The following is an 8,641-nucleotide window of genomic DNA, read 5'->3' on the forward strand; positions in this document are numbered from 1 at the left end:
AACTGACATTCAAACAGAAAATAGCCCATAAAACATGTAAGATATTCTTGGTGTTCTTATAAACCAACTTTAAAGGTTATATTAAACAGTCATTAAATGTACCAGGATTATAATTTAGTACGCCAGACGCGCGTTTCGTCTACATAAGACTCATCAGTGACGCTCATTTCAAAATATTTATAAAGCTAAACAAGTACATTTATATTAAATTAGTATTCAAATGTTTAAAATATAATTTGATTCAGTATTGTATAATAACTCCCATATCTGAAAAATCCACAGGGTCAAAAATGCTTAACCACACTCCTAACTGTTTGTTGTTAACTTCGCTTTCGATGATTTGTATTTTCATCGATTTAGAACAATTCTGTTGTCATATGTGAAACTGATATTCCATAACGGCCAACCAGTGCCCATTCTGACGTCAGACACTCAAATCAATCAATGTATTCGTAGATAGTCGATGTTTTGTGTTTAGTTAAATTGTTCCTTTTTAAATTGTAATACGATGATGACTGATGTACCCATATTTTGACTATTTATTGTTTATTTAACGCATCAATGTAAATATAACGGAATTTGATAAGACCGTCATGAAAGTGAGAGGGTTAGCGCTATAAAACCAGGTTTAATCCACCATTTTCTACATTTGAAAATGCCTGTACCAAATCAGGAATATAACAGTTCTTGTCCATTCGTTTTTGATGCGTTTTGTTATTTGATTTTGCCATGTGATTATGGACTTTCCGAATTAATTTTCCTCTAAGTTCAGTATTTTTGTAAAATAAAAGACGACAAATATCAACTTACAAGAGGGACTAAATATACCAGAGAAACAGTCAAACTCATAAATCAAAAATAAACTGACAACGGTGTGGCTAAAATTGAAAAAGACAAACAGACAAATAATAGTACACAAGACACAACATAGAAAACTAAAGAATAAACAACACGAATCCTACTGTGAACTTGAGGTCTAATAGTTTCATTGCTCGTATGACTACTGAGTAACCAATATAATGTCATGAATACTAGTACTTCGAAGGAATGTGATCTTTACAACTACATGACCTTTTTTAATTTTTCGAAAGTTGTAGGTAAATACAATGCTAACTGACTGAGTCAACAAAGATTGCTATATCTGTGTAACTGTTTAAAGAATAACTGCAACCAACTGAAAACTGAACTAGTTTCCAAAATTTCGTGATTCAGAAGCACTTTAAAATATTGAATTGATATCTTATATCTTATTATATAATCATAATTTGATCGATCTTGCAAGTGTTACTTAATCATTTATTTGTTTCTAACGCTGTTGTATGTAATTTCACGTGTTTCATCATGAAAAATACAAACAAAAACTACACACACAAAAAAACATTAATTTAACATCCATCAATTACATAACAACTATCTTCATTCATGCATATATTCAGCTCTGATCCTTTCTCCGAATTTAGCTCTGATCTCTTCTCCGAATTTAGATACAAATAATGCCTTTTGTGATTTAAACAAAGTTTGTTTTGAGTTTTGGTTTTTCATTTATGTTCGAATCGAGCATCACTGAAAAAACATGTTTAACCCCGCCGAATTGTTACGCCTGTCCCAAGTCAGGAGTCTGTGGTATTAGTAAGATTATATGATTTTTAATTTTTGTTCGTTTATATGTTTTGTAGTTAAGTTTGATGTCCATTATCAATAAAAAAAAAAAAGAACACTTGTTTGTTGAGGGGACTGTCGACACACGCCTCGTGGTGCGGGTGTTTCTCGTTGTATTGGAGACCCATTGGTGGCTTTCATCTGTTTTCTGCTCTTTGGTTGGTTGTTGTCTCTTAAGGTGCATTCACACGATACGATTTTCCATTCGATTTTCATTCGATTTTTACCTGTGCACCTGCTTTCGACTAAAATCGTATCGTGTGAACACTAAAATCTGAAGTCGAATGTCAAGTCGAAACGTCGTTTTGAAATCGAAACGTACGCTATTTCCATCCGACTTTTTTGGTTGAATCGGACCGTGTGAACGTCAAATCGACTTAATTTATCAGTCGATTGAAAAAATCAAGTTTATAAATTTAATCGACAAATTTAACATTTTCGCATCATTCTAAACGTTTTTAAGTCGTACGGGAAACAAAGTCATCTTTTGTTCATAAACCTGGCCACCGTTTTACAAAGCCTTCGGAAGTCTACGTGTCATTAGATCAAGTTACGAAAAGGGGATGTGGTTCCTATAAATGATAAGAACTGGCGGACTAACATGGCGTTAATAGGGCGACAAGTCCTAGTAAATGCAATACACCCCTTAGCACTTCCAAAGTCAGGAGGGACATTGGATGAACTTGCATGTTCAAGAATTACAAAAAAAATAAAGGAAGATTATGGAAGTGAGGCGCTTAATTGCATGTTTCTATCCATGGGAAGACCCACTATCAACATATCTCCAAAGGATGACGAAGGGCCAGCATTTGTTTGTCGTGAGCAGTTCCGTGAATTGAATGTACAAGCCGTATATGATGCAAATCTTAAGTATTAATTCACTTTTAACTCAACTTATTTCCTTCCCGGCTTATACTAGACTAGACACTGTTCTAAATTAGGCTTTCTATCACGTCCGCGTTCTGGTATCTATTTATAAATATTTCACTTCAGACACAGTGGTAATCGACAAAGCGTTTAAAAGAGGATGTGTTATTCCCAAATTAAAGACTAAGAGCTCATAATGAATTGATTAATACAATGTGTTATCATTATTTTGTTTTTACAAATAATTCACCAAAAACAATATACATAGTTACAAAAGTATAAATTGCACCTATTTTGAAAAAAAAATCACCTACGTTTTTTTTATTATTTAGACAAAAATTTCCTTTCTGTGTTTATTTTTGTAGAGGTATCATTGTTTACACAAATTTAATTTTGAATTTTGAAAAAAAATGTCGATTTTAAAAGCTCACTAGAGCTTGTGTTACTTTGTTTACTATGCATCGACAATAAATAAAACTTTGCCGATTTTGAATTCATATTGAATCAAAGAAAAAATGGTCTGAACAGACCTCAAAACGATCCAGGATTCCGTAATGAGGAGTTATTGCAACGGCCATACTTAAATCCAGTTATTAAAGATTGAATAACAGATGTTTTGTTCCATTTCTCCAAATATAAAGATTATAGAATACATTGATAGAACGTCGCTAGCCGATGTATTTTCTTTGATATAATCATACACTAGATGATGCCCGCGAAATTCCAGTACTTCTGGCTTCATCAGGAATCAACCCCTGTTGTATCTCAGAAACCATTGACGATAATCCAAATTATAAAAATAGGTCAAACTTTCTTGGCTCTTGAAATAGTCGTGTCATCTAAAAAATTATAAACTTCTGGATCTCGAGGTAAGATTCAGTTTGATCTGGGAATGAATGAACTGGGAGTATAGCTTTTAGGATCATACTAATACTGAAAATTCGAATGGACATTTCAGAGGAAATCAAATCATGCTAGCTATTCCTTGTCCGACAATGTAATGACGTGCAGCGACCTTGAATCTTGGCAATTATTTTTAAGGGGTTGCAAGGTCTCATATCCTTTTATTTTTTTCTAAGTTTTCCAATTAATAGTATTGCACAAGCTGGACTATATCAAAGGTTCGAAGACCTTTAGCATCATTTAATAAAAAGGTAATATTTTCCTATATTCATGCCACCCCTAAACCCAACTTTAGTTCGCACATGAATAAAGTTCTTTATTTTCCAATTAGAATATTTCGAAATAAGTTTTAAAAAAAAATAACAAATAATTATAAATACTAGAGAACATTATAAATAAGAATATGTGGTATAAATGCCATTGAGAGAACTCCGTATCCAAGTCTCAGCGAATTTAAGCTAACAAATACAGGTCCAAGTACGACCTTCAGCTCGGAGCCTTCTTTTGATTACCTGACCCGTAACAGCAAAATATAAAGGGTTCCAAAATGACCAGTGTACACATTTTCAAACAGTAAAACCAACGGTCTAATCTATTTACAAAACGGGAAACAAACCTAATGACCCGCGGCAGGGCGCAGCTTCATCCGACCGCAGAGATCGAACCCTGAACAGTTGGGCAAGTATGGACACAACATTCAAGCTTGATACAGCTCTGGATTTGGATTGGGATTGAATAGGTGATACACAACAGGTTTCTGACACAGAATAAATGTGGTCTAAAAAAAATAAAAATTAAATTGGACATTTTCTTATTATGGTCCAATATCCAAAATCTAAATACAAGGTTACATGTACGTGTAGATTCAGCATATTCTAATGCAACAACGTTTGTAACGTTCATTTTGATTGGATAACGTCACTTTCTTACATGGCATCAATTGACAATTGATGCTATGGGACCTACGCGCAAGCGCAGACGGCATATGGCAGATTTTAAATACATGTTTTAACGTTGTTTTCTGTCAGTTTCATTAGAATGGAGATAACAATATTGTATTTTAAGCTCCGACGGCATCAATTGGGGATTTTATGGTCGCAAATACCCGTTTACTGTCTCCGCTAACGCGTCGCCAGTAAACTTAATTTGCGACCATCAAATCCCCAATTGATGCCGTCGGAGCTTAAAATACAATACAGTTATCTCCTAATTAGATAACACCAAGAATTCTTTTATGGTGAAATTAAATGAAGTTCAATTTTGAACCCTTTAGAACTCAATGTTGACCAATTTGACAAAGGGCCCAAACACCAAAAACATTAATACATGGTTAAATTCTGCATATCAAAGAACCCCATATATTCAATTACTTTTGTTGAAATCAAACAAAGTTTAATTTTGGGCCCCGCTTTGGACAAACTTTAAACTGGGTCCGTAATCGAAAATACAAGTACATGTTTAGATTCAGGATATCAAAGAACCCCGAGAATTCATTTCTTTTTGTTAAAATCAAACTAAAATAAAATTTGGACCCTTTGGACCTTACTGTAGACTTATTTGAAAACGGGACCAAAAATTTAGAATCTGAATACACGATTAGATTCAGCATATTAATGCCCAATTTTTGATGAAAACAAACATCGTTTAATTTTGGACCCTTTGGCCCCTTATTCCTAAACTGTTGGGACCAAAACTCCCATAATCAATGCTTACCTTCCCTTTGTGATCATAAAACTTGCGTAGATTTCTTCTTACTTATACTGAAGTTATTGTGCGAAAACAAAGAAAAATGCTTAGTTGTGCCTCTTTTTTGTCCCTTATTCACAAACCGTTGGGACCAAAACCCCCAAACTCAATCCAAACCTCCTTTTAGTGGTAATTAAGCTTGCGTTAAAATTTTATCGGTTTCTATTTACTTAAAAACTAAAGTTATTATCCGGAAACCATCCATCTTCGGACGATGTCGACGACTTGATACCAATATACGACAAATATATAAAAACATGAAACTCTCAAACGACATTCATTAACAACAGGCCTTTGGACAGATGCATCATGATAATAGAGCAAATATGAATGTTTTAAAAGGCGTCAACCTTCGCCCTTACCTAAAAAGTAGTACGTATATGTATGACATTACAACACGAAAAGACACTATAGAATATTATTTAAATATATGGCTTAACTCTACCAAAAAGACGTGAATTACACAAAAACATGTGCCTATTAAACAATGACGTACGTGTAGTAATAAAATTAAAACCCACGAAGCAACTCGCTTATCTGTTTTAGAGCTCCATTCTTTAATTGTATCGAGTTCTCTTTTTAATCTATATTTTAAATACAAGTTTCATAATTTGAATATTGAAATCGGGTTCAAATTTTCTACTAGCATTAATTACTATACTATATATAAAAATATTAATTTTCGCGAACCATTTAGGTCACGGAAATTCCAAAATATGGCATCAGTAAGGAGAGTTGTGCAAATAATGTGAATACACAGAACCCCCATCCAAATTATCTTTAGTTAAAAGTATTCATCATTTTCTATTTTATATGTACTAACAACATTCCATTTTTCTATAATTTCGATTAAAACATTCCAAAATCTGAGTTAAAATAGATCGAATGCCCCAAATAAACATTGTCTGATTGGTTGAAGTACTGTGGCGTCGATGATCAGCATAATAAGACTCGATGTAAAGCACACGCTTCACAGGAATAAGGAGAGTTTTACAAATAATGTGAATACACAGATCCTCCATCCTATTTATATTTTATTGATGTAAAAATAAACGTTACTTTTTTTCTAGATCTGAGAAGAAATCAACTCTGTTACACTAATATAATCGAAAAATTAAGAGTGTCACATGGTGTCTCTATATGTCGACTCGTCTGAATTACAATGTATGTTATTGTTCTGTAATTTATATATTCGCCATGATCCGCAATAAATTTTTGAATGCTATTTTGGCATGCCATACTTGATAGAAGTGCGGACGTGAAAGAAAGCACTCTTCACCAAAACTTCAAAGTATCCTGACTTTTATACAACATTATACGTGTATCTAAAGAGAGAACTTGTATTAGAATTAAATTTTACACCGATATCAATAAGTTGGGTGTAGAATCTATTTTCAAAACTGTGTTTATTTAGAAAACAGAGATTACATGCCAAAATTTTTTCAAGGTAACCTTATAACTCATACTACACTCTTTATTGTGATAAATATTTCGCCAAGTTTGGGTCTTATTAGTCTTAACGGAAATTACAGGTTTGCGAAGAAACATTTATTACGGCCAGTATGATCCCTATGGCAGTGCAATATGTATTAAAGATAATAATAATAAAGAAATATAAAATATCTGATAAAGTAATAAAAGGTTCAGTTATACATAAAAAAAAACTGGCTAGACTAAACAAATGTTTTGGAGAATTTAGGAATAGTCCTTGGAAATTCATTATCAAATCACCATTCAATAAATAACTCAATAATATTTGTTAAAACTTTAATAATACTTGCGTATAAAGATAATTTCGGAAGTTGCTGCGTTTAGAAACATAAAAAACGCACTTGTTCAAATCTGATGAAAATCGAATGGAAAATCGTATCGTGTGAACAGAACGCTGTACGATTTACCTGTGCGACGGTGCCAAGTCGAATGGAAAGTCGAACGGAAAATCGTATCGTGTGAATGCACCTTTAGACATGTTTCCCATTTTCGTAATCAATGTTATGAATTGTCGAAATGCGCATCTTGTAATGAAAAACTGGTATCGTTTATGCTATTAACTTTGATTTATTGTAAATTACGTTAGTTTGTCTAAATGTCCGGTTTGTGACATAGGAACCAATCAGAAATTCCAAAACAGTAAAATTCCCATTATATAAAAGAGTTATATTTCAAGATTTCTTTGCTGTTTTTGTTGTCGTTGGGCTGCTGGTTTTATATGTGCTTATTTGTTTAGCATAATGATATGCCCAAATGTCATAGTTAGTTATAACAAGTATTTGATAATTAACTACGACTATTTAATTGTAGAATTCAATAGACATGAAAAGATATCTGTAATTGTGTCATTTTGGATACCAAGAATGACAGCTGATCACACTGTGGGCACAATCGAAGTTGTGCAATGTGGGTCCAATGCTCTCAAATCTACTTTTCGGCTGGAATTCAGCTTAGTTTGTGAAAAATCATACAGAGTCAAGGAAAAAATATACCGACGAGGACATCACTGCCCTGCTGGAATTTTAAATTGACAACGTATTTATAAATTTGGAGGTTGTCTTCCAACAGACTATTGGAATCCCAAATGGGTACCAATTGCGCTCCTCTACTTGCAGATTTGTTTTTATATGCCTAGGAAAGCAGAATTTATTCAAGGGCTTGTACAGAAAGGTGAAAAGAAATAAGCACAGTCTTTTAATTTCACCTTTTGGCATATTGATGATGTACGGTCTCTTAATAATAATAGATTCAGTGATTACTTACATTTAATATATCCAAGTGAACTTGAAATTAAAGATTCTACCGTCACAGATAAACTGCTTCATATTTAGACCTTTTTCTCAAAATGACTACTGATAGTAGGTTTAATACCAAAATTAATGACAAACGCGAAGATTTTAATTTTCTTAAGTCAACTTTCCATTTCTGTGTAGCAACATCCCAACCGGCACCAGCATATGGAGTATATATGTCTCAATTGATACGTTACTCTATAGCTAGCTCAAAGTAAGTTGATTTTGATGAACGAGGAATACTGATTTCTCAAAAGTTGCTAAGACAGGGCTATGAATCAATCAAATCAAGGTCATCACTCAAGAAATTTTACGATCGCCATAATGATTTACCATTATGACAAAAGTGTGTCAGAAATCATATCTGATATTCTTCCTCAGTCATAATAACCTTCCAGCATTACCAAACTGAACAAAGAAATAACATGACGGGTGTCGTACACGGTACAGGATGTGCTTACCCTTCCGGAGCACCTGATTTCACTCCCGGTTTTTAGTGGAGTTCGTGTTGTTTAATTTAGTTTAAACATATTTATTTATAGTGGATTGGGAAACAAGTTTTGCAACTTATATTAATCCCTTTCCACTTTGCGGGTGCGAGTGCTGCCTTGTAGCGGCATTAGCCTACTCTTTTTCGAAATTTACAAGGGTGTCTTTAACGTGCAAGAGATGTGGCTCTCTCT

The 8,641-nt window shown here is 33.5% G+C and overlaps 1 protein-coding gene across 1 annotated transcript in view; it reads right to left on the minus strand.

Moving 5' to 3' along the window:
* Positions 1-8,641, minus strand: part of LOC134694423 (uncharacterized) — a 153,613-nt gene that overhangs the window by 22,773 nt on the left and 122,199 nt on the right. The gene's annotated exons all lie outside the window — the stretch shown is intronic.

The sequence above is a fragment of the Mytilus trossulus genome, chromosome 13 (genome assembly GCF_036588685.1).
Source record: "Mytilus trossulus isolate FHL-02 chromosome 13, PNRI_Mtr1.1.1.hap1, whole genome shotgun sequence".
Classification (NCBI taxonomy): Eukaryota; Metazoa; Mollusca; class Bivalvia; order Mytilida; family Mytilidae; genus Mytilus; species Mytilus trossulus.